Raw genomic sequence first — 26,385 nt, forward strand, 5'->3', positions numbered from 1 at the left:
TTCCTAGCACCGGGGGACATGAGAAAATATTTGTAGCACATACAAACTCTGATGTCTAGTCAACAGGTAACCATGGACCAAAGTTTTCTGAAAAATGCCACACCTGTATGCAAAATTTTAGGTAGCACAAACAAAGCAATCACAGGAAGTAAAATTATTGCATGTTCAAGGCCAAATTATCTCAGGCTGTCTCAATTTCTTAAAATAGCAAGTTTACTGCCTACCTTTGTGTGTGATGAGCTGAGAATAGATAGGTTATGGGTCTAGGGGAGTACCAAATACTATTCCTCTGGTTAAGGAAGATAGTAATAATATGGCTTCTAACAAGATATTGCTGTACATATAGATCATTGTCTCACTTAGCCATCATCAGGGAAACTTCTCACAGGAGATGGGAATTAACACAGAGACAACTGGACAAGTGAGACACTTTGGAGTACTGAGCTCTAAATGGTATGTCTTTATCAAACCTGTCACTAAAGGCTTAGGGAAATATGCAAAAGAGGAGGCAGAAAGGTTGTAGAAGCCAGAGACCAGAGGCAATGGATGACTCCAAGGAAACTGTCATAGACACATGAACTCAGAGATACTGTGGCAGCATGCACAAGACCTGAATAGGTTCAAACTAAGGTGTCAGCACTGAGAAGGGCACTCAGATACAGGGTCCCACCCCTGTTTGTGATTGCTACCTGCTAGCAAAGAGAAAAGCAGTTTTCTCAGATGGAGTACATTGGGTATGTCTATCATATTCCAGGGCAGGTCCCATGCTCGGGAATAGTTGATTAACACAAAATGAACTCTGTTTTTTTTTTTTTTTGGAGGGGGTGGGCATTTTTCATCTAATTAATTTCTTTTGTTTTGATTTTCATTATATATATATATATATATATATATATATATATAATTTGAGAGAAAGAATGAGAGAGAAAGAATATAAAGTTGGATTGTTAGAAAGGTTGGGAAGATTGGGAGGAGTTGGGGGAGGGGAAAATGTGATCAAAATATATTGTGTGAAAAAATTTTAAAGGGAAAATTCAAATACGTGTTACATATATTGAAAATTTTGTATAACTGTTACTATGCACACTTACAAAGTAAGCACCAAACAGAACAAGAAAGTTCCTTTCCTCATTTAACTTCTGGTTGGGAATTGGAAGCAGCTTAACTGTGGTCATAATCCCATATTAACTTGGTATGCTTCCTCACAGTACAGGACCTGACTCTCCCTCCGAAGCCTTTGAAAGTAAACATCTTGCTTTGGTGATGCTGAAGCCTCTTCAGATTTCCTTTGTGCTGTGTGCCTATCTGCCTGGTGATATTGACAAAATGCTCGCCTGAAGGATGATCTGACTCAGCACTGCTCTTGGAGCCATGTTCTCCACCCCTCTCCATGAAACATCTAATGCGTGCTACAGAGGTACTACCACTTAGCTGTTACATACCCTCCTCTCAAATGCATTTTTCTAAGTAAAAAGAATGCCAGAGTCAGGAGCTATGTACTCTATGATCACTGTGACAGTCTGAAAGAGGAAAACTGATAGGGACAGTAACCAGCTCTGCTTGACCATGTGCACAGGTAAAGAAGACATGAGGGGATTTTTGGTGACATCTTTGTGTGTTGGGGCTACTATAATAAAATACGTTAGATTAGAAAATTACTAAGCAACAGAAATTTAAACTACAGTGGCTCACATCTATGATCCTACCACTTTGGAAGAAGATTGCTGTGAGTTGGAGGCCATAGAAGAACATTGTCTCCAAAATAACCGCCCCCTCCCCAACTCAAACCACAAAAAGAAAACCGGAAGTTTATTGTGTACAGTGGGTGGAAAGCTAAGATCAAATTATGAGTAGATTTGCTGTCTGTAAAGAGCAGTTTCTCTGTCCTCACTTGGCAGAAGAGCAAACAGGCTCCCTTACACTAGTGTCATGAAGGCCCTCACTTGGATAGGTCAACAGATGGAAACCTATGACTTAATTGACTCCCAAACACTCTTTGGGACTTCTTAACTTTGATACACTGTGGGTTAGATTTCAGTATGTGGATTTGAGGGTGGGAAGACACATTCAAACAGTGGTCCCACCCATGTCCTTTCTGTTACTCAAAACTGTAAACAGATTAGAGTTACAGATGTCATTTACTTATCAACAAATCTGACCCAAAATAGATATAAAATAACGTAAAGAAAGCACTTTCAGTTTCTTATACTACATCATCTAATTTATTTACACAAGCTTTACAGCTGTACCATGGCTATCATTTTGATTAACTATCATCATAACAGTTCTTCCAGTTGAACATTCAAGCTATCTTTTTACTTTTTATTGTTATAAATAAGAGTTGAATAAAGTAATGAGCAAAGAATATAATTATCCCATTTACAGCTATGTTAACCTAGTTGGAAATCTTTTGTAACTGATATTTGTGCTTTACTTATGTGGAGTCTACAGAAACCAAAAGATGATTTCAGCATAGTCCTCTTAATTTTCAGGAATGTAGAATTCTATTTTTATGAACAGTTTGGAGATTAAGCTTTGTAGAAGAAATAAGGGGCCAGCGTGCTGACAGCTGAAAACAAATCCTCCCAACAATATTCAAAAGCTGGCTAAGCTAGGGCTGAGATATCCGTGGAGCAGAGTAAATATTTCAATGGATATTACTTCATGATGAGAATTATTAATCCTCATCTGCCAGAACGCTGGTGGTGAATTTGTACTCTGGCCAAATGCTGCTTTTATGGGTAACTGGGGGCTCCATGCAGCTTCAGAATCCACGGTAATGTCTTTGCATAAGGAAGATGTTAAGCAAGTCTGAAAGCTCAGATATCATCACTGGTCATTTTAAACACCATCACTGCCTCTGCACATGGAGATGTGTCCCAACTCTTTCCCAATTTTAGAACATAAAGCACTTGAGGTTTAGAACTGCACTCCTGTTTCCATCCAAGTCTATGTAAAGGTCTGTAATTCTGCAATCCTCCAACAGCAACAGCTCACAAACTGATTTTACTAATAAAATCTCCTTCAAAATAAAAATCTCCTTCGAAAAGCCATTTCAGTGTATAACAGAGGAGAATCATTGGGTAAAGATAGATGTGTAGGAGTAGGGAAAGGAAGCCTAGAAATGGAAAATAAAATATAACATTTTAAATTGCACTTTTATTTATTTATTTTTAGTATTCCTTTGTCTGGGATCTATCACTAGTAAAAACAGTTCTTTCTTTAGATTCTCTATATATCAACTTTAATGATTCCCAATGTAGGATACCATCTGAACATCTAGTATTTCAAAACCAGACATCTCAGCATAATTGATGAATTTTCCCTCCCATGGCTATTGTGGATATCTGACTACTAGGTGCACAAGAAACCCTCATTCAGCCAAACTGAACATTGCTAAACAGAAATCTCAGAATCAGCAAATTAGTGCATGTGTGTTATAAAGAAAACTCAACCCACAGAAACCCTTTATCACAATAAAAGTGTTGTTGCTACAAAATTGCACTGCAAAGAAGATTTGGGCCAGAGCACACCAGTCATGGAGAGGTCACAGGGAGCTATCTGTATTTCAGGTCAGCTGTGGCTTATCATGCAAACAGCTGCAGCCAAGAATGCTGGTGACTCTCTTGCCTTCCAGCTGAGGATATAGCTGCTGTTAATACTGCTTTAGACCATCATAAATTGTGAAGAAAGGTAGTAGAATTAATTCTAAAAGGCAACTGTTTTTTTATGAGGCATTTTCACTTCATGCACCCACCCATTTAACACGATTAGCAGCATTGTATTGCAGAGAATTAGACTATTCCTCATGGATCACAGGCGAGGGTGGGCTGAAGGTTGCAGCTTTTCAGCTACCGTGTATTTGTGAGTTTGATACTATTTTACTAATCAGGAGACTGAGATACAATATAACCCAGTGATTCATACTAAAGAGTAGATGATATGATTATATATTTTGTACTCCTATATGCATTTCACAAAAATCAAGTTACTACTCTATGGTGACAGCCTAGTAGAAATATTTGCATAGAATCTATATGGTTATGGAGAAAAAGAATGAATTAAAGTTTTATTGAAGTGTGCTAAGTGCTTACTAAAGTCCCTACACCTTATCTTCAGAAAGTTAACTCTTGCAAGAAACTGTCTTAAAGAATAAAATAGCAATAAAATGACTGTTAATGACATTTTATTATACTCAGATCAGTATCTTGCTCAACCATCATCAGAGAAGCTTCCTCCTGCAGTAGAACGGAGTAGATACAAAGACCCACTACTGGACAATGTATAGAGACTGAGAGACTTTAGAAGACTCAGTCCATAGAGGATATCTCCATCAAATCCCTCCCCTCAGAACTCAGAGAATTCTGTGAAGAGAAGGTAGAAAGATTGTAAGAGCCGGAGGAGACAAAATACACCGAGGAAGCAAGGCTTTCTAGTTGCAACAGGACTGATGCAATATGAACTCATTGCGAATGACGAAGCATGCACAGGGCATGTGCAAGTCTAGGCCAGATAGGGTCCCAATCGCCAACTCCTTAGCCAGAAGCTATCTACAAATGATAACTGCGCAAAGTTATCTCCAGTGGAGTTTCAATGGGTACAGGCCTTATGACAATCAGTGAAGGACCAACTGAGAAGGAACTAGTTTTTGTTTCTTACAGATCTTTTGTTTATATGTTACAGTTACCTGTTCTTTTAATGAGATTTCTGTGTGCAATATGTGCATGTGTGTGTCTCAGTGTATGTATGTGCTTCTTGTACTTTTTCTTTGCATCTTCTTCCCATTGATTTGTTTTGTCTTATTCTTGTTTGTTTTTATTTTATGTTATTTTATTTTACTATTTTCTTTAGATGCCTGTTTGTATTCTAATGAGAGAGTAAAAAAAAAAAAAAGAGTGTGGATTTGGGTGGGTGTGGAAGTGTAGAAGATCTGGGGTAAATTTGAGGAGAGGAAACTAGTCAGAATATATTGTATAAAAAACCTATTTTCAGAAAAAAAAAAAAAAAACCAGCCTTAAGGAATGATTACCCAGCCTTTTGATCAAAGGTCATGTGGTAGATCTTAGTTTACTAAGAAAGGAATTTTTTTTATTGCAACCAGCAAGTGTTTTTATGCTTTATTGTAAACTGCAAAATATTTTACAGCAGATGTTTGTTTTTGCAATTTCTGTTCCTGTAAACATTTCTAACTGTGGCAGAAATTCCTTTTTGTGGGCCTAGGATTTAGACCACCCCCAGGGGCCACCCTGTTACCTGTTCCATAAAAACTGTAAGAAACTCTTTGGGTGTTTGGGCGTTCTCTAGGCATTAGCATACGTTCTGTCCATGTGTAAGGAGGCACTGTCCCACTTCCTCTATCAGAGTGCATGGCTGATTTGTTGCTGCTTCGAATTCCCATAACAACATAAGGGACACAACTAGTTGGTTATAGAGTAGAGGCTGCATTAGTGTCTAGGCCCACAACACAGAACGTTTTTGCAGTTCGATGGCTTGTTCCAGATTCAGATTCATGTGGTGACAAGGTCTTTATGACTTCAAATCAGTGTGTGAGGAGAATAAAGGGAACCTCAGGGCTCAAAGCTTCTAGCAACTTAACCTCAGCTGTTTCAGGATTTGGATAGTTTTTTTTTTTTAACTACTATTTTTGACTGTGATGTTGTTATAGAGAAAACACATCCAGAGACATCAATGAGTAATTTACAAACTTTTGCAGTCTATTAATCTGTTTTCTTGGTTTCTTTATTTTTCTATTACTTTCAGAATTATTCCTCCTAAAGAATGCCTACTCACATGGACTGATCCTCATCCCCAGTCCACTGTGTGTGTGTGTGTGTGTGTGTCTGTGTGTTAGAAGATTCAGACTCACAACACATTCTATAACTACTCAAATTACTGTATTCATCATAATTAAAAGTTTTACCATAATTTTATAGAATAGCAAGATTAATTTATAAATCTCATATCACATATGATAATAGAGTATAGAGTCTTTATCACATTTAAGTAATAGAGGAATTGGCAACATAAATGGGAAGTGATGTTTTTATTATAAAGTATTTAGTACAATACTATTTGAAAAACTAACATTTGTGAGTTTTAATGTTAAAATTTTTACAATATATTGAAAACAGTTAAAGCAAAACCAAGTAATGATCAAATCATTAGTCAGCCCACACTAAAGAGTGATTGAAGGATCAAAATTTAAAGGGAATTTATAGAAATAGTAGTGGAAATATAAAAATAATTTTGTATTATATAAACCAATCTTAAAATCTTTATAAGATGTAACTTTCTTTTATATTTAATTATATGTGTATAGAGGCAGTGAATTTATAGTTCAGGGCTATGCTACTCCAACAATAACATCTTTTATGATGTCTAATTTATATTGCTTGATGTTATATATATAGTTAGACTTTTTTTTTTCCACATCTCAGCAACTTAATTTTAGGCTTTAGTCTGGTTACTGGGCTTCTGCTCACATCTAGGTACCCAACTATATGATCTACTTAATGTCTTGGAGATCTACTTAATGTCTTGTCTCAGTAGGACCTGGGGATAGGGCTCTGGCTTGGCAGGTTCCCTCCAGGGTATTAGAGCCCTACTTTTGTGTTCCATTTAAGACATTTCCTCACTATGCACTACCTATCCATAAACTTCATTGTGTTTCCTTCCTTTGCAGATTTCCTATATTATCATCAGTGAGCTGTTTGGCCTAGCCCAGCCCTTCTGAGTTTATAATAATTACTGAAGAATTTAGTGAGCTGTGCTGCAGGCATGAAATTAACCACATTGGAAGCATGTAACCAAAAAATAAAAAAATAAACATAGTAAGTAATATGCTTTTCATTCTTGGAAAGTTGGTTCAGCAACACCACTGGCACATTGTGCATTTCAAAACATGTTAAGAAACACAAACTATAAGTCAAACATCGTCCTTGCAGTATATATTCCTGGTCTTCATCTCGGTATATTTAAGTGACTTTACCATCAAGAGTCTGAACCACACATAACCCAGTGTGGTTCTGGATTCTGGTTCCTTAGTTGTTTTTAAGGAACTGTGACATGGATAGCTGAAGCTAAAATGACTTTCTGAAAACTCTGGGCATCTCTAAGTGGAACTGTCTATAACTGGAAGCCTCTCTATGCTAATTTCAACTATTAAAATATACCTGTTTGCATTCTACTCTCTCAACTGCCAATATGTGGTATGAGACTAGGAATGTTTTCTGTACTTCATTATAAATACCCTTTGACTGTGGTTTTGGAAGTACATGCTTCAAGGGAGATTTGATAAGATGGCATGCTTCCATGATAGTGTTTGTTAGCTTGGTTTACATATTTATTTAGGTTCTGTAAAATAATTAAAAAATTTATTTTATGTGTGTGAATGCTTGGCTGTATTATGTATGCATGTATGATTTATGAATGCGTGTGTATAATATGTGTACTTGCTGCCTGAGGAAGCTGGAAGAAGTCCTCAGAACCCCAAGAACTAGAGTTAAAAACTGTTGTGAGCTGCCTTGTGGGTTCTGGAGACTGAACTCAGGTAAAGACCAAGAGTGCTTAACCCTTGAGCCATCTTTCCAGCCCCATATTTTAGGTCCTTATTTAATGCTCCTTAAATATTTATCTACTCAAATGTAGCTGGGGATATTTTGAAGCAATGGCCAATGAACAAACTGAAGGAGAGGCTGAGCTTGGCTCTGATAACACAGTTGGTAAGGGCGGTGTTTGATGACTTGCTGCTTTGAAATGAGTTTCTTTAATGTTCCCTTGTGTGTTTTTGAACTTCTCTGTGATAGTTGGTAAAAGATTCCCCATTAAAGGCTTAATTTTATTAATAAAATCAGACATATCCCGATCTGCCAATGCCTGGCTCTACTATACCAAATAGGGGTCTGACCACAATCAACTATCAGTTAACTTATTGTTTTTGGGCAGGGAATTTAATTCTACTCTCATGGTTGTTATATTTCTAAATAAACCTAACCTCATTCATGTTTAGTCTAATTCCACCATAGGAGATTTTCTGAAATGCAAAGAACAACATTGAATATTTCTTACACAAATCTTCCTTCCTTCTCTGAGCCCTAATACACCACAGATTTGTGGTTTAAAATATTTTAAGGAAAAACTTTTGTTATCCCCGAACACTCCAAAGAATATTGTATTTTGAAAATCAGTATGTATTTATTAGTATAATTACAATTTAGAAGCATACACATTATCTTACCCATTTTAAGTTTTAATATCATGTCACAAAAGGCTTTAAACTATTTCTAGGCTGTACTTCAAATATTTTAGACATTATCCTCTAACATAAACCCTGAATACTCTTATCCCTCAACTACATTTCAGGCATTTGGACATAAGACCTGTTAGAGCTGTGCAGTCATGGCAATTCAAAATCACATATCTGCTATAAATATTCTGAAACCCTAAACTTTTGGCACATCCCATCCTGTGCCTGTTTTCTTGCTTGGCTCTTTTTGGTTAAAATGATGAAGATCCAGAGTGACTGCATCCTATATAATTCTTCCCAAATGTTTCACTTCCTGACATTCTTCAGCCACATGGAACATTTCCATTTTCAAAAGGTGAAAAGTGCCAGTAAGAATATAAGTTTATAGTTGGAAAATATAACAACACTGCAAGTTAAAATATGAGGGTGAATCTGCCCGTATATAAGAGAAGGATTGAAAAATCTAACCTCTGGAATCCATAAGCCTCATTTTTTTTTTTTTTTTGGTAGAGCAAGAAGAGAGGAACCCAGAAGTGAGCAGTACTGAGCAACAGATCAGATTCAAAACACTTTTATAAGGACAAAGTGGGTCAGAACAAAATGAAAAAACACCCCAAACTGAGCTTGTTTCAATGACAGTCTTGTTCAATTTTACAAGACATAGAGAAGCCAAAATGAACTACAGTTTACGTCATTTGCATTTTCTGCCAGGTGTTAGCATTCTTAGCTGGAGTCATCCATTCCTTCATTAGCTATGCTATCTTACAGCCCCAGCTACACACAACTTTGAGTAGATGAACCTTCCTGGGAAAATATTCACATAACTTTACCATAGGACCAGTCTGCTTCCATTGGTTGACAGAGGAGCTAGCACAATTCACTAGTGGACCTTAATAGTAAACCAGTTACAACAGGTTCTGGCCATTCAGTCCATCCAGTTCACTACTAGGTACTTCACATGATACAAAAGAGCTTAAAAAATCTACAAAATCCAATCTGAGTTATTTCATCCAAGACAATGATAATAATAATAAAAAAAACAACTACCTTGCTTGACAGCTGTGAGAATGAGAAGCTAACCGGTGTAAGTGAAAGTAGAGCGGTGCTCAGTGCATATTATGCATACTACGCTCTAAATGAATAACCAGTTCTATTACAAGCAATTAACTTGTCAGTATCATAAGTGAGGGAGGATCCTCTGAGTGAAGTGATGAAAACACAAGCAAGTATGGAATGCACGTGTCCTTAGTGACCCAATGAATTCAATAGTCATTTCGAAAGGTGACTGCAAACCTAAAGAAAGGTGGCAGCAGCTACACCTGCCCAATCCTCTGTAAAGAGGCATTCTACAAAACAGCTAAGTATAAGAAGACAGGAAGGGCTGGGCAACAATTTCTGCTGCTCTCAGCTGCAGAGCATGATGGGATTGCTCCCAAGGGTGCCTTTTAATAAAGTTCACTTTATTATTCTCTAATACATTTTAGCAAGCTTCACTGGGTTAACCATCGTTTTCTTAAATGAGAGATTCTTTTTCTTTTCAAAGAAGCAAATCGAGATTTCTTATCATAATTTGGTATGTCTAGAAGACAAATCTATACCTTTCACTGTTCAGCGGCTGGACTGCTGCTGTAGACCAGCTGCCTTGCTTCACTGGACTTGTAAGAGAAAAATAGCACACATGCAATGATGACGAGAAAATATAGCTCCCTGGAATTGTCTTTACTATGAAGCTACTCGGGCTATTTTGCTCATCACGAATGACTTTTAATCTCCACAGGACAGATCCCATCAATAAGCCCCAAGATAGCTGCTGCTTCATTTAGAATGAAGCAGTGGGCAACTGATTCAGTGAAGACTTCCTCCACTGTCATTTCTGAAGCACGAGGATTTGGTGTCAAAAGAAAGAGCCCAGGTATTTCCACTGACAATGTCATATGATAACGTTAAACTCTGATGATCATTCTGAGTTCTCCTACATTAGAAGGGCCATGAGAAAAATGTGATACATGATTTATAAATTTGGAACCTCTTTCTTTTCTTTTATTGTTCTTTTCCCTCTAGAATTAACAAAACATATGATTTCACGACAAAAGTCTGTTTATGTTGAGGAATAGACAAAACAAGAATTACCCATTCCCTTGGAATTTACATATTCAGTTTTAAAGCTAATGTTCTGAAGTCAATGATCCCCACAATTCTATCTCTGCTTTTTGAAATGAAGATTGAACTCAAAATTTGCAATTCCCAGTGGGCCAAAATTACCATATTTATTTACATGATCTACCTATTGTTTATAAGTTGAAATTAGGAATAGATATTATATCAACATTGGCTCATGGTCTATTAATTTTAGGAAGTGTTATTAACATTATAAATCAGTTTCTCTGGTAGTTAAAGGAAAATTCCACTGTTTTAGTATGGCAAGGAATCAAAAGTACACCAAACTGAAATTCAAATTGCCTCAGACATTTCTGAATATATTCTCTTTTTCTCTTTACTCCACCCTCTCTCTATATATACATATCCCCCTCTCCCTTTTAAGAAATATTTGTCTATTTGTCTATGAGAAGGAGAGAAATGGTTCTTTGAAGAAGGATAAATTACATTTATGCTTAGCATAGCTACACATAGGCAGCTGTATAAATCCAATAGCTTTTTCTTCATCAATACTGGAAGCTTAGGTAGAGGAAATTCTGTTTGTAATGTCTAATGATTGTCCATTCACCACAAGGAAAAGTCTCCATCACCCTTCCAGAATGTTGAAAGCAATCATGTTGAAAGGAAAACACTAATACACAAATATACTTTCAGTACAAGGTTCTTACTAAATTGTAAAATTTAATTCCTTGTTTAGTACATGTCCTTTTCCCTTCATTTTCTTTGCTTTCTACTCCATGCCTTTTTTTTCCTTCTACCCTCTCTTCCAATCTTTCTTTGATTTGAATAGGAAACACTCCAGGAAATTTAACACAGCACCGGCTGCCATCTTTATTTTAATTCAGTAGAGTAACACCTATGCTCATCACTACCCTTTTCATTGCCTATGCATTTTGAGTTTAGAATGTTTAGCTTGGCTATTTTGTAATGCTTGCATTATGTGTTTCAAGTGCATGTGCATGTGTGTGTAAGTTAGGAATGGTAGCTAAGTCTTCTTGAGATGTGTACAACTTGTACAATCAAATTGTATTTAAAAGGTATTCACCTGTTTCTCACAGTTTAAGACTATGAGTAATCGCAAACTCTAGAGATGCAATTAATGTATGAGTTGAGGCTGTAGGAGTCAGGAAGCTCCTTTAAGTGCTAAAATTAAAAACTTTGAGTTTTTGCCTCAAACTAACTAGGAGCTAGTTATATATCAGGATAGGTAAGCCATATATGTAGTAGGATACTTTTAACTCTTATGGTTATAAAAATAAACATTTTACAGAATAGAAAAATGGTGTACTCTACCGAATTAACAAAAGTTATACTAAAGTTTTTTATATATATATATATATATATATATATATAATATATATATATATATAATTAAGTTTGTTGTTGTGACCCGTATGGACCTGAAAAGGGGTTCATTCATATCTTGTGTGTTTGGTTTACTAGATGTCATAGCTACTTCTCAGATATCTTATCCTCCTCAACCACTGGTGCTGTAGGAAGCTTCAGTGCAGAATCTTGTGTCAATGTGTGTGACGGAGATGCTTGTTGATTGAGGCTTTAATGAGGGGGCTTTAGATAATGAAATACTCATTTTTAAGTATCATTATATGTAGATGTTTTCTCAAACAGGTTTAAGTTTCTCCAAAGAAGAGCACTTCATTTTAGCCTTTGTTCTGGTGCCTATGTGACTTATGTTCAAAAGAATATCTACATTCCTTTTTGCATTAAGAGCCTTCCTGGCACTCATTTATTTTGAAATTCTTGATTTTTGGTTTAATTTTAAAATTTTACATTTCTGATTTCTTTCTGGATGATCTCATAGCTATATATTAATATGGAAAGGTATTTGGTAATCTAAGCATAATCTAAAGAATTGTGTGTAATCATTTTCCTTCTACATACTTTGCCTTGTGTCCATATGCCAGACAAGTGAAATAATTGAATGTTCTGCTTTTGGAGTCTCAGAGTGGATGGAGTGAATTGGCATATATCTCAGCATTAGCTAAGCTTAGTTTCCTTGCCAAAATCTAGACAAAAAGTCATGGCTTTGGTTCATTTTGGTTTCTTGTTCTGTTGCTATGGTCACAAAAGACAGTAAGGACAGAATGAAAAAAAGTTGCATTGTAACAATATTTAGAAATTCTTCCCATTTTTGGACTAGCTTAGTTAAGGAGTTCTGAAGATTTACGTTGACCTGGGGCTGATGCTGTGGGGTTTTGGGGGAATTTTGCACTTTTATGGCCTTGAACCTTCCTTTAAAGGAGACTTGGAGTTATAGAAAGAGCTTGAACTTAGTCAGCCTGTATTAACATGTACATTATTGGTTTCTTTTAACCACTGCAAATAGCTGAAAGCATAGTAAATATTTCGGCAATGCTTTGTGAAAGTCCTATGGTTCTGAAAAGAGACCAAAACCTAACTAAATGATTGATGTAGCTTCTAAAGCAATGTAAGAAAGCAACAGAACTCTTTCCCAGTATTCCCTAGGCAGAATAGGAAGTAATCAGTTCAGATAATAGAAAGTAAGCTATGGATGGAAGTTCAATTCTGATAGAAATGGGACAAAATTGTACAGAACACATGGACACATCTCCCTTCCTGATCTATTTTCACTTTTCCTCCTGCTTCTGTAAGATTGGTGAGTTCGACTTTATGGAATTTGCCAATGAGGATTATTTACTTTGTGCTTCTATATGACTTAGACAACAGGAGCTACTAACAGATTAACATTATAAGGGAAAAGAAAATAGTTCTGTGACTTATTTCTCTTGTCCATTTTTAAGAACTATTTTTATTTTTACGTATTTGTGTTTGTGTGACAATATTTCACATATGCCTGTGGAATCCAGAAAGGGCATTAGATTCCTTGGAGCTGGAGTTATAGGTAGTTGTGAGTCTGCCAACATGGGTACTAAGAACTCAACTCTGGTCCTCTGGAAGAGTAGGAAGTATTCTTAACTGTATGCCATCTTTCCATCTCTTTGTTTCTCTGTTTCTTTAGTTGTCAGAACATGTAAGGTCAGGCTTTAGTTGGATGACCCTCTTCAAAAGTACAGGTCTTTCCAAGCTCCGATAATACTGCATCTCATCAAGCCACAGCATGGCTGCTTTGTTCTCCTTTAAACATGTCCAGCCCTCTGTAAATAGTTGCTCATTTTCTGAGAAGATACTGATTAATTCATCTACAATGGTTCACCATATATAACCCCTCCCACATCCACATGATAAAGACTTCTTTGTAGCCTATGGTACTATTGGGAGTAGATGGAACCTTTAAGAGATGGAGTCTAGTCGGAGTCCTCTGACCACTTGTATGTGTGCCCTTGAAGAGGAGAGTGGGATCATAGGCCTTTCTCTTTCTTGCTCTTTCCTTATTCTGTATGTGTCAGATGTCATGAGTTGAGCAGCTTCCTAAATGCCACTAGGGGAATAACTTTCTCTGTCAAAGGCACTTGGCAAATGACTTAATGCCTTCTTCAAGTAGGAAAGCATCATGACTAACTGAATACAGACTAAAACCTTGAAAACTTTGAGCCAAAATAGACCTTTCATTCCAGTATCTCAGTATTTGTTATATTAATAGAAATCTGGCTACCCCACTGGACTAACAGAAATCAAGCATTGCATATTGCATATGCAAAATTCCATATTGCAAAACAGACACATCCTTCAGAGAAGCTAACAGGGATTGTTGGAAATTTTTAGTCATTTAGTTTGTTATTTTGTGTGTGAAAAAAAAATCTATGTTTTTTTCAGTTCATATATAATGTACTCATGGTTTAAATTGCTTTAGTTACAGACTATTAAAAGTATATATCCTGATTACCTTATACAGTGCTTCTTTTTGGGAGAATATGACAACTATGGACTAAAGGGGCCATCAGAATTAGTGTCTATTCTAGGATGACTCTGGAGGCTACAAGGTGGGTAGTTTTTCAGGGCTCATCTGACATAGCTTCCCCTTTTCTATACAGCTCCATAAATCTCAACACACAGCTCCTTAGGGCAATGGCTTATAATTTGCCTATTAGTCTCACATCCTGGAAGGTTAGGAAGCCTGGAGCTTTTGATTTAAATATTATACAATTAAGTGATTATTTGAGAAAAGAGACCTATGGATAAAGAGATTGTAAAACACATAATAACCACAGCATATAATTACACAGTATATAATCAGCTCTGTGGGTAACACAAGTCAAACAATATCACATGTTATGAGGTGTTTATTACTAGCCAACTGTATTATTCAAAGTCCTAAGACTCAGAATATGCCCGGAGAGAAAGGGGGTTCAAATGCTTTTCAATGCCAGTGCAGTCAAGAATATAGCATCATTCATTACATAGCCAAAGACTCAAGCTCTTAGAAAGAGAGGCGCTCTGGATGTGGCCTGGTGACAATTTCACAGTCTACAGATATATAGTGACAGCCATTTTACATCTTTATTAGCAAGATCACAGTAAGATATTTGATTTTTTTATGCAACTTTAGATTCTAGGTCTAATTTGGGATTTCAGGGCTGCCCTTACCATCAGTATTTGTGATGATTCTTATCTGGCAGAGGGACTTTGTTGTGGCTCATGCCTTCTATCTTGGTTTCCAGACTGAAATGTGCTTCACTGGGGAGGCTTCCCTTATTGCCTTTTCACACCAGGGTGGTAAGCTGAGAGAAGGATAGGGCAGAGGATTTCAGGCAGTGCCTGTAACTGAGAGGAGCTGTAGACAATTCCAACAAGGAGCCAAAGCTTTTAGTCTCACTTTCCAAAGAAAAGGCAGTCTGGTAACAACCAGAGTGGGCAAGACAGTGCATCCATCACCAGTCAAGCCTGCAGCTGAAAACTAAGCCCTAATAGACACTGATTATAAAAGGAAGGATTGTAGGAGCCAGAGGGCTCAAGGACACCACAAAAACACAGCCCACAGAATCGACTAAGCAGGCAGGGCTCATAGGAGCTCACAGAGATTGAAGTGACAATCAGAGAACCTGTACAGGTCTGAGCTAGGTCCTCTGTGTATATACTTCGGTTGTATAACTTGGTGTTTTTGTGGGACTCCTAAAAGTGGAAGTGGAGTTTGTCTCTGACTCTTTGGCCTGCTCTGGGACCCTTTTCCTCCTACCATGTTGTCCAGCCTTGATTTGAAAGTATTATCTAGTCTTAATGTGATTTGTTTTTCTGTGTTCAGTTAATATCCCCGAGAGGCCAGCTCTCTTTTGAAGGGAAATGGAGGAAGAGTGAATACAGGGGAAGAGAGGAAATTGGGGGTAGGGGCTCTGAGGAGTGGAGGGAGGAGAAACTGTGGTCAGGATGAGGAGAATAAATTAAAAATATTGTTCTAAAATTGACAAAAAGATGAATATCTATTGTATTAGCTGTTAAGCTTGTGTGACTTGATGCATTGCAGAGAAAACTGACATAACTAATGAGCATGGGGCTGAGTGCCCTGAGATGTCTTCTTAAATCCACATACTTAAGGAAGTCAGGATAAATGATTTCTAACACAAGTGGCCAATACAAGAAGCAACTGAGTAAGACATTTTCTTTCACACTCAGGCAAAAGAAACTCTGACTATGTTAAGAGCACACAGAGAACAAAACAGACTGTAAGACGTGAGATTTAAGAACCGTGCGATTTTTATAAACCTTTGTCACATTCCATGCCATATGCATGCTTTGTCAGTCTGCTTTCCAGGATAAGGAATTGCCTTCTCTGCCATGTTAGGGAATATATTCTTGCAATTGCATCCCATAATGCCACAAAAAAAAGCAATGCTAAAAGGAAATCTGTGTCATGCTCATGTGCACTACCCACTAGCCTACATTCCTGAATATCTACACTGAATCTCTAGCAGACTGTTGGTGCTGTCTTGGGTGATTTCAGCAAAGCTTTGGGTGTCTGAACTTTTTGAATGAAATAGAAAAACACTACAGAGCATACTAACAGAGATAGAAAGAAATGGAGTTTAAAAAGGGATGTATATAATAAAATATACTTTTTTAAAAAGATGAACAATGGTATTTGAAGATTCTTGTCAATTCTTATGCTTCATGTTTCTGCTAATATCTGAGGCTACAGGAGTTCATGTCTCAGTACCAAAAAGCAGCTCAACTCTGATGCATTAGACAGAGCTTCTGAGGCAATAATTAAAGTATAGGCCACCAACACTAGAACTAATCTTGGGAACAGGGAAAATAAATGTGCCATGGGAGTTCCCATAGGGTGGCACTGACATTGGTGGGTCTCATCATTGATCATTGGTAATAGCAGCAGAATGATCACTCACAAGGCAGACCTAATAATAGCCTCAAATATGGAAGAGTCCTCACTTGCTGCCTGCTCTGGTAATACAGGCCATGTTAAATGATTATTTCTTTTCTCCACAGAGCAGAAGCAACAAACTTCCACTTCATTTCCCCAGTGCATTGCAAGCATACCTAAGATCTGTTGATTCACTTTTAGGACATTGTCCCTTTTGGTACCAAATTTCTTCCAGCTATAAAACTTGTGGTTCTACGAAAGTATAGATTTAGTAATCCTCCATGATTCCCAAGTGTGTGGGAACTGTACTCTACCCAGATCCAGACACACAAGGAACATGAACAGCAGGGGATACTTAATTACAACAACCATGAGAAAGTGGCCCAAGTGGTCACTTTCTAGTGGTGTCAAGGAGAGGCCATTGTCACCACTGGTCCTGCCACTGAAATACTACTACTTTAGTCTTAGTAGTCTCATTGAAAATGTGGATGCCCAGGTTGAGGTGTATAGGTATAATGAATCACGTGCTAGTTCTAAGCAGCTTCACCAACAGCATGCAGTGTGTCATCACGCTTTAGCTTTTGACTTCTGTGTCTCAGCCACATTGATGCCTTTTATCATCAGTTGTAGCTATACATGCAAACCTTAGGCTCTCTGTAAAGTTAAAACAGTGACCCAAAGTAGAGGAAATGCAAAATAAACAACAGCTTGGCCCATGGCTGTGTCTTACTGAAAGAATTTTTAGTTAGGTTTAATGAACAGAGTCGACAATTTTTAAATAAAACTCCTACCTGACCCCAAGGTAATGTTAAATTCTTATAATCTAGATGAACATGTACTGCCATTGTGCAAGTTAAACTTCCTTCTGTGTAAAACTCCAGTATTCTTCAATAACCGCATTGCTATTGTAGGTATCCCCACAAAAGAACCAATGGCACATTTTACCTTTGAATTGAGTGTTAGAAGAGTGTGAAGAATACACACGTGAGTACACAAAATGAAGAGATCACAACCCAGAGAAACATTACTATCCTTATATAAGTTCTTTAACAGGAATGTTCTAAAGAGGAAACGAGTCTGTTTATCTATGGTAATAACAGGAGAGTTGGACAGAGATCAAGCTAACTTTACTGTTATTTCTATCAAGTGCTGTGTTTACACCAGAGACAATCTTAGGAAGGAGGAGATGGCTTTGCAGGATTCACACAATGCAAGTGTATTCTAATCACATTCCACCTCTTGTTTCTGATGCAACAGTGACTACTCAGGACTGTGTTTAAGCAGGCAGATGACAAATAATGCAGATGTCACAGCACTGCCAGGTCAACACGCATGTGGGAGCACACATGTGTATGCATAGAGTAGAAATAATTATTTATTGATCATATTAAATATTCTAATAGTTCAGAATCAATCTGTCGAATGAAAAAATGAAACACGCATATTTTAATGACATTAATCAGAAACAATTACTTTTAAGGTTAAGCAAGCAGTCATGCAAGAATCCCTTTAAATTGTTTTCAAGCAAGTTTTTTTTTTTTTTTTTTCTTTTAATCTAGAAAAGTTGAAGAGGCTAGCCTCCAATGGATGCTCATTGTGGATATTCTCCCTCCTAACTTCAGGAAGAAGTATACTTAGACTAACTGGGAGGAAGCAGAGACTTCACACCATCAGCAGGAAGCAGATGCACTCAGAAAACATCTTCACTTTTTGGTTATGAAGATGGGGAACGGTGATACGTAGAGGAAACACAGGAGCCGAAGCTTCTGTTTGCTAAAGTAGCACAAGAAATCAGAGGATTTGGGGCTCACTGTCATGTTCAGGAAGATTTGAGGAATCCTGCTATTAACTGGCCACGGCTCAAAGAATTGTAGGATTTGCTTTTAATTATTTATTAGTGCCTTACTCAGGGGTTGAAATAGTACAATCCCTGAGATACCATACTGTACCATGTCCCTTCTCAGTCCTCATTCTTTTGGGAGGTGGCCGTTCTTCATAATTTGTCTCATCCATTTAACATTTTCTCCACACCATGTGATAATTTTTGTCTAAAATTTGCTCTGAAGATGCCGTGTTTCACTAAGGGAGGTAGCACGGTACTTTTGCAATATACCAGAGATGGGCTCCAGCTTTGTTTCCCCTTTGTGTCAGTTACGTTTCTAAGGTTTTCTGAGATTCATCTAAAAACAGACCATCAGTTACTTATTATGTGATCTAGTTGAGGCTCAGATGAGACAATATAAGGAAGACACTTAGGCTAGCATTGATAAAATGTGGGGAGAGATCCCTCCTTTTACCCCACTGGAGAAACCTGAGGATTAGCAGCTGGAGGTTATTATGAGCCTGAAAACATTTTCCTGTACTCCAGACATAGCACCAAGAGGGTGATGACTAAAGATTTTTGCATTATGGGTTAACTCCCCAAAATAACTTTTTAAAATGGTAAAATTGAATCACAAGTACTAACATTTGCACAAACTCTGACAAGGCCAGTTTTATGGCTGCTGGACAGTTAGGCAGGTGCTTGTAGGGTGTTGAAATGCTAGCCTCCATAGTATATCTCCTGGTGATATTCTAGTGATATATTTCAGAGTGATAGCTGTTAAAATGACACAGAAAACCTGTAAGAATGTGACTCTGTACTCATTTCTAATGTGAAAACATTTAGGACCAGGAGAAAGTGGCTTTTTTTGTTGTTGTTTGTTTGTTTTTCAATACAAGGTTTCTCTGTGTAGCTTTGCGCCTTTCCTGGAACTCACTCTGTAGCCCAGGCTGGCCTCAAACTCACAGAGATCCATCTGCCTCTGCCTCCCGAGTGGTGGGATTAAAGGCATGCACCACCACTACCCAGCTAGAAAGTGGGTTTTATAGTAGTTCTGGGATTTTCAGTATTTTGGATTGAGAGTCAGTGGGTACATTTTTACTGCCCCAGCTGAAGCGTCCATGGTTATGGTATATGGTTATTATAGAAAGTGGTGGACTTACAGTGGATATGTATGATTCATAAGTAACCCCAACATTTACCAATACTTGTTGACTACTACTACCAGTTTTTAAAAATTAGTACATGACATTGTAGTTACACACCCATGATCAGCAACAAACATAGACCTCATCACAGTCCCTAAGTGCTTCTGCATAGGACTGCTCTCCTTATTTGTGCTTTTATCCCAATACAAAAGCAAGTTATGTTGATGAATGCCTGTGCTTTGTTCTTTGGAATAGAAAACCTCACTTACATACTTTCCTTGGCATATCTGTAGATATCAGTCGAGATCAGCACCACAGTTAACCCTTCCTTTGTCAACAAATAGCAATTACAGCAAAACTACAGTGTAATTCTAGGGCTTTTTATCCCTGAATACAAAAGTGATTCGAACCATTATGACTGTAAATTCGAATGGTTTAAATATGGTTTCTATGAACAAGAACTATATTTTAATTACTCACTTCGCTTTGAGATACATGGTTTTAACTTTGGGAGAAGTCAGTGACTTCCTGAGTGCAGAAACATTAACACAAGAGAAATCAGGAATAACTCAGGAACCAGCTCCCTCATTTAAATATGGCTCAAACTGTTCACAAGCCAAGGTTCCCCCAAACATCAAATAATTACATGGTAAGTAGAATCTTTTTTTCAACAAAGTATATAAATACATTCAATGCTTCTGTTTGCAAAAGATTCCATGTTCCAGTTTCAGTGAAGTAAATTGTCAAGTAAATGAAATAGCAAAACCTAAAAAGAACTTTCTCCCACTACTCTCTTAAAAAAATTATATTTTCTTTCTTTTTTCTCTCAAGTGCAATCTATTGTATACCCTGTCTCCAGTTTCTGTTCTCTATGGTTAGTTCAGTCTGGCTTTATACCACTGTTCCCCATGTCCACAGTAAGGAGTGGGTAACCTACTGCTTACTTGGCTCTCTTGATTTGGATGGACACTGGTCCATTTCTTCTTCCTGTTGTTTTCAGCTCTGTCCTTACTGATGTGTTCTGTCTGTTTGTTGTGCTGTCTCTATTAACTTCATTAGCCAATGTTTCTCTCGTCATTCCAACCTAGTTCATTCATTAGCCAATGTTTCTCTCATTGTTCCAACCTAGCTCATTCTGATGTCGGGTAGGATGTTTGTCCAGACTCTGTGCTAGAAGTCATATTAGCACATGGAACAGTTTTTTTTTTTTTCTAAACCCACTGAGAAGTCAGAATAGTCTCTATATGGTTTAAAAGAAATCACCTTGCAAAAGCTTACAAATTCATTCTTCCTCCTGCAAATAAAACACTATGTCTTGAAATTTCACTGTCTGTAATTTCTTTATATCCATCTATTTATTGCATTAAAAAACTCATGTATATTTAAGACTTCAAATAGGCTCCAATTATTGAAAGTTCACTTTTATTTCTCAACCTACATAATCAAACTTCTAACACTCTTAAAAAGAAGCCATAACCCACTCTACGAAATAGACACAGTTAAATGATAAAACAAAGGAAACGTGGAAGCTGGGCCCAAACCAGGATGTTTGAAATCTTACTTGCTATTTAGATCCCTCGGGTGCTCACCAGACTTCTCCCTAAACAAAGAAGAAATGTGACAACAATTAAAACATGAAAACGATGCTATTAAAAACTGCTCATTTAGGTGACGCATGTTTATAGCGCCTGGCTAGTGGAAAATGTCAAAATCTATGGAGAAGCAAGATTTGTTGTATTATGGCATTTTTCTTCACACTTACTGTTGCAAAGAGCAATCTAAAACATTCCTTTTTAAGCAACAAGAAGCAAAACTTGCTCTGACTATTCTGGGAAGAGGAATATAGTTCAGAAGTATTCTGTGTGCTTGGCAACATAAATTATATACAATATGAAATTAATGATATAAAACCATCATTGTTATTAAATAAATACTTGTGTTGAAAAATTCTTGGAATATTTTATGGAAAGGAATATTCTTTGCCTTTTAAATTTTGGTTAAGATTAAAATTATTATTATTATCATTATTATTATTATTGAATACAGAAAACAATCACTGAGTTGCTTTGAGTAACACACCGCTAGTTCTCTAAAAAGACAGAATCTCCCAAATTATGATGATAATGTTAAGAGAGAGAGATTTAAACTTCAAAGCTGGGTTGAAGAAAAGTCTTGGTAAGAATTTAATTAAGGACTGGTGAAATGGCTTAGTCAGTATGGATTCTTTTCACTCAGTCTGAAGACCTCAGTTTGATCTTTGGGACCCCCATGGTGGAAGGAGGGAACTGACTCATGCAAGTTGTCCTCTAACTTTCACACACATGTCACATGCATAAATGCACACACAGATGAATGCACATAGTTAAATATTTTTAAATGAAAAAAGAATAAACACAAATTTACTCTTAATGTAATTTTCATTAAGATTGAGAAAACTACAAATCAATGAAAGTATTAGTGTTTCAGGAGTTTAGTTTTATAATCTAAAAGCCTCTTCACAAACAGAACAGCCATTTGTCTCTTTCCAATGATTTTTAGCTATACCTGTTCACTGTGGCTTCTTGTTAGTAGTAAAAATGGAGAAATTAATTTGGGCTTTGAATAGTTTGGGAAGTAGAGATATTCCACACTTTAGAAAACATTGTGAACATATTATCTTATATTTCAGCATGACCTTGAATTTGCAATATAGAAAATATATCAGGGGTGACCTTTTACATACTTCTGATTATTTTGCCTTCAAGCCTTGAGTGCTGGGATTACAGATATTTTTACTGGGCCTGGTTTATATGGTCCTGGGGCATGTGTTCAGGACACAGTACCACCCGAACCACCTCATAAGCTCTATGTCTGCACATTTTTGGAAAATAGCAATTGATCTAAATGGGACAAGGAAAATAAATGAAAATGTAGCCATGAATGGGGAATGGAGGAGGTAGACATTCAAAGATTCATCACGGAACTTCTAGAGCTGATGAGTACATTTATTTGCTCCTATGGGACCTAATAGGTATATACATGTATGCACATCCACCAAATAGTTTGTAACTTATGGAATAATATTTATATTTTATCACTCTAAACAAAGAAGTAGAAGTATGTCATTTGTTGTATTTACTACAGAACATGCCTTGCATGACCAAATCATTGATAAAGTTAGTTGCAATTTTTGTTTTAAATGAACATCTGTAGCTGGGCATGTTTTCATACATCTCTAATTCCAGCACCCAGAAACCTGAGATGGGAGTCAGGAGTTCAAGACAAGATTGGGTTACATTGCAAAACTGAGACAGTTGTGTAGCTTGATCTGCTTGGGGGGCGCCCTGGCTACTGGTAGGATCAGAATTAATCCCTAGTACATGAGCAGGTATTTTGGGACCCACTACCTATGATGGGACACTTCGTGCAGCCTTGAGGCAGGGGGAAGGGCTTCGACTTGCCTCTACTGGATGTGCCTCCCCATGGGAGGCCCTTGCCTTCTTGTGTGGGGAAGTGGGGGGTAGGTTGGGAGGGGGAGGCTGGGGGTGCAGGAGGAAGAAAGAGGGGGGATCTTTGATTGATGTGTAAAATGAATGAAAAATTTTCTTAACTGTTACAAAGCCTAGGATCAGAAGTGGGGTGGCATTCTGTAGGTAGGTATGGACTACCACACTGCTGTAGAGATTGAGGGCTCTGGCTAAGTTTCTGATACTAAGTGCAAAAAAGAGGCTGACTGAGGTGTTGGGTGTGAAGGAAGGCAGAAAAAGGAAACAAGAATGGTAGCTAGATTCCTGAACATGATCTCTCCTTTTCCTGAGATATTGCAGACTTAGACCATAATATGGTTTGAGTATATTTCAATTTTGAACATATTTTTGGAAATGTCTGTGAGACAGTGAAAATGTTAAGTTGGATAAACATTCCTAGGGAGAGAGGCTACCATGGAGAGAGGACATAGGTTATTGAATGAAACAGCTGAAGAACCCAGAGTCAGAATGCTACCTGACTCAACTATTTGGCCCCATTTCTCCAATCTCCCACATAGCTAGAATGAAAGTACAAAGAATTTTTTATTAGACAGAAACTGATTTTAACTATGTGCATGTTCTTTGGTATCTACAATGTAGCAAGGCAAGGAAAATATACATTGATACACAATATTTTGCACAAATACTTGTCAAATGATATAGAATTTAAATATAGCACTTTGTTAAAATTTTCAAAGAAGTCAACACACTTCATACAACTTGGGTATTTTTTTCTTTATAGTGGACTGAATTAAAACAAACAAACAAATAAACAAACAAACAAACTGTGATAGGATTTGCTAATGATAGCTGTCACCTTTATAGTGTGGTGACCCCAAACTGAGAACTCTTATGTACTGATAGAAATCAATGATACAAACAGAGCATATAACTCTAAAACTGTAGCTCATTACTATAAAAGGAAGTTATGTTTTGTGTTTAGTGTGGTGTTTTTTGTTTTGTTTTGTTTTTGGTTTTTCGAGATAGGGTTTCTCTGCGTAGCTTTGTGCCTTTCCTGGAGCTCACTTGGTAGCCCAGGCTGGCCTCGAACTCACAGAGATCCGCCTGCCTCTGCCTCCCGAGTGCTGGGATTAAAGGTGTGCGCCACCACCGCCCGGCTAATAGTGTGGTGTTTTTTAAAGAGATTTAATTTATCAGTTTTAGAATAATCCTTGGGAATCTTGATTTTATTGGCATCCATTGACTGTCAACATCCCTGGAAGTGGGAAATTATGTTTGCTTATTAAACTTTGTTTCTTGATCTATAAAATGGAATAGTATGTGGCTGCTCAGTCTCTTTTCTATGCACTCATATACTTTATAAAATTAGTAATGCTATGGTGTTCTTACTGTTATGTTCAAGCCCATGAGTATTTCCAAATGATGAGGCATTTTTTTGTTGTCAGCTTCCCAAATATTGTTAGATGCCGCATGACAACCTCAAACTTTAATTTTATGGACAAGGCACAATTAGTTAGCCCAATCAAAATGGTTCTTGTTGATTCTTTGTCCTCCTGTGATATATGTCCTAAAGGTTACATGTTTGTAAGAATCCAAGGTTAAATTCTTAGGATGAATTGCTGAACAGACAATTCTGAATACTAAATTACAGAAAATATAATATGTTGCCAAATTATACTCCATAAAATTGTAACACTTAACAGCTCTACTAGCAAGACACAAGAGTGTCTACCATCCCAGGCAGCAAACAACAGTTTATTGTTTTGATTTTTAACTTTTCATAATTCAACAAAATTGTCTGTTATAATAGAATAATTTGTGTTTCTTCTACTTTTATTTGTATAATTTTTAGCTTCTAAAATGACTGTCTTAGCTTTTGCTCTTCTTAGTCACCTTCCAAGCACGTTTTCTGATATTATTGTAGTAGCTTTTTACGAGTTAGTAATATTAACTGTAATCATGAAGTTTGGATTAAGATGACCAATGATGATATTAACATTTAAAGGACAAGAAACTGAAACCCAAGAGAAAGTTAAATACTTTCTTAGTTCCACTCGGGACAGAGGTGAGTATGAGTAGGTAAATGAATTGAAGTAAAGTTTGTGATTGTTTTTCTTAGTCCATTTTTCTTGAAATTTGCATCAAAACTGCATTTTATCCCTCAATTTATTAATTTATTGCATTGTTTATATCAGTATACTTTATTCAGAATATAATTACTTTTTCTTATATATCTATCTACCTCTAAATACCTATCTCTATCTATCTATCTATCTATCTATCTATCTATCTATCTATCTTTCTATCATCATGTTTATTAATACCCCAAATCAAGACAGTATAAGGAAACTTTATCTTCATTTGCTCACTAAGAGAGGCCTTGATGATATAGCTAAAGTCACTGCCTTCATGGAAGTGCTTCTTACGATAATGATTAAAGACATCATTTCACAGACTATGACTCTGCTGAGGTCAAGAGCTAGTCACTAGTGAAATCTCAAGCGAGCTCATGTGTAAGTATGTACTTTTATGTGTACTCCTAGTGACCCTGACAATAAGCATCCTCTTTCCTTGACAGAGTCCAGAGCTTCAAGAACATGTAGAACCAGGAAGAATGTCAACAGCTGCAGTGTAGGCTACCAACAAAAGCAATTAAAATAAAACATTATGTATTGCTACTGTGGATTACAATGTTTGCTATCTCATGTGACCTCACAGCAATTTGGGAGTTGATAAGCAACATATGCGAGTGAAAAGAGCTTTGAAAATACATTACTAGCCACATGATGATAAGCAAGCAATTTCTCAAAAATTCAGTTGTTTTTACAATATGACACATGTGAAAAGAAAGAAATATGAATCTTTCAGAACAAGTATAAATTTAGAAAATTATAATGGATGTTTAGCATTTAATATCGATTGTATTTTCATTTGTTCAACATTTATATTTGAACATATACCATGAGTTCTTTTCTAGACACTAGGAATTTCAGTTTGAAGAAAAATAGCCAGTTTCTTCTTGCTAAAGATGATTTGCTAATCATAAGCATAAGCATTAGCAGGAAAGGCAATAATAGATAGATAATAGAGGGTAACTAGATGAGCAGTAAACAACAAAGGCAATAATAGATAATAGAGGATAGTTAGATGAGCAGTAACGACAAAGGCAATAGATAGATAAGAGAGGATAGATAGCTAGATGACAGATAAGTCATCAAACAAGAGATATGGGTAGATGGAAAGTTTTGAATATAACTAATTCGATGAAGATAATAAAAGAGTGCAATGGA

The 26,385-nt window shown here is 36.9% G+C and overlaps 1 protein-coding gene across 48 annotated transcripts in view; it reads right to left on the reverse strand.

Moving 5' to 3' along the window:
- The window catches only part of Ptprd (protein tyrosine phosphatase receptor type D), a 2,272,674-nt gene that overhangs the window by 637,194 nt on the left and 1,609,095 nt on the right, over positions 1 to 26,385 (reverse strand). For all 48 annotated transcript variants that reach the window (XM_037203364.1, XM_037203377.1, XM_037203376.1 and 45 more), the window contains one exon: positions 21,190 to 21,228. The gene's annotated coding sequence lies outside the window, so the exon portion shown is untranslated. The remainder of the gene's footprint in view (positions 1 to 21,189; positions 21,229 to 26,385) is intronic.

This window comes from Peromyscus leucopus, chromosome 2, assembly GCF_004664715.2.
Source record: "Peromyscus leucopus breed LL Stock chromosome 2, UCI_PerLeu_2.1, whole genome shotgun sequence".
Taxonomy (NCBI): Eukaryota; Metazoa; Chordata; class Mammalia; order Rodentia; family Cricetidae; genus Peromyscus; species Peromyscus leucopus.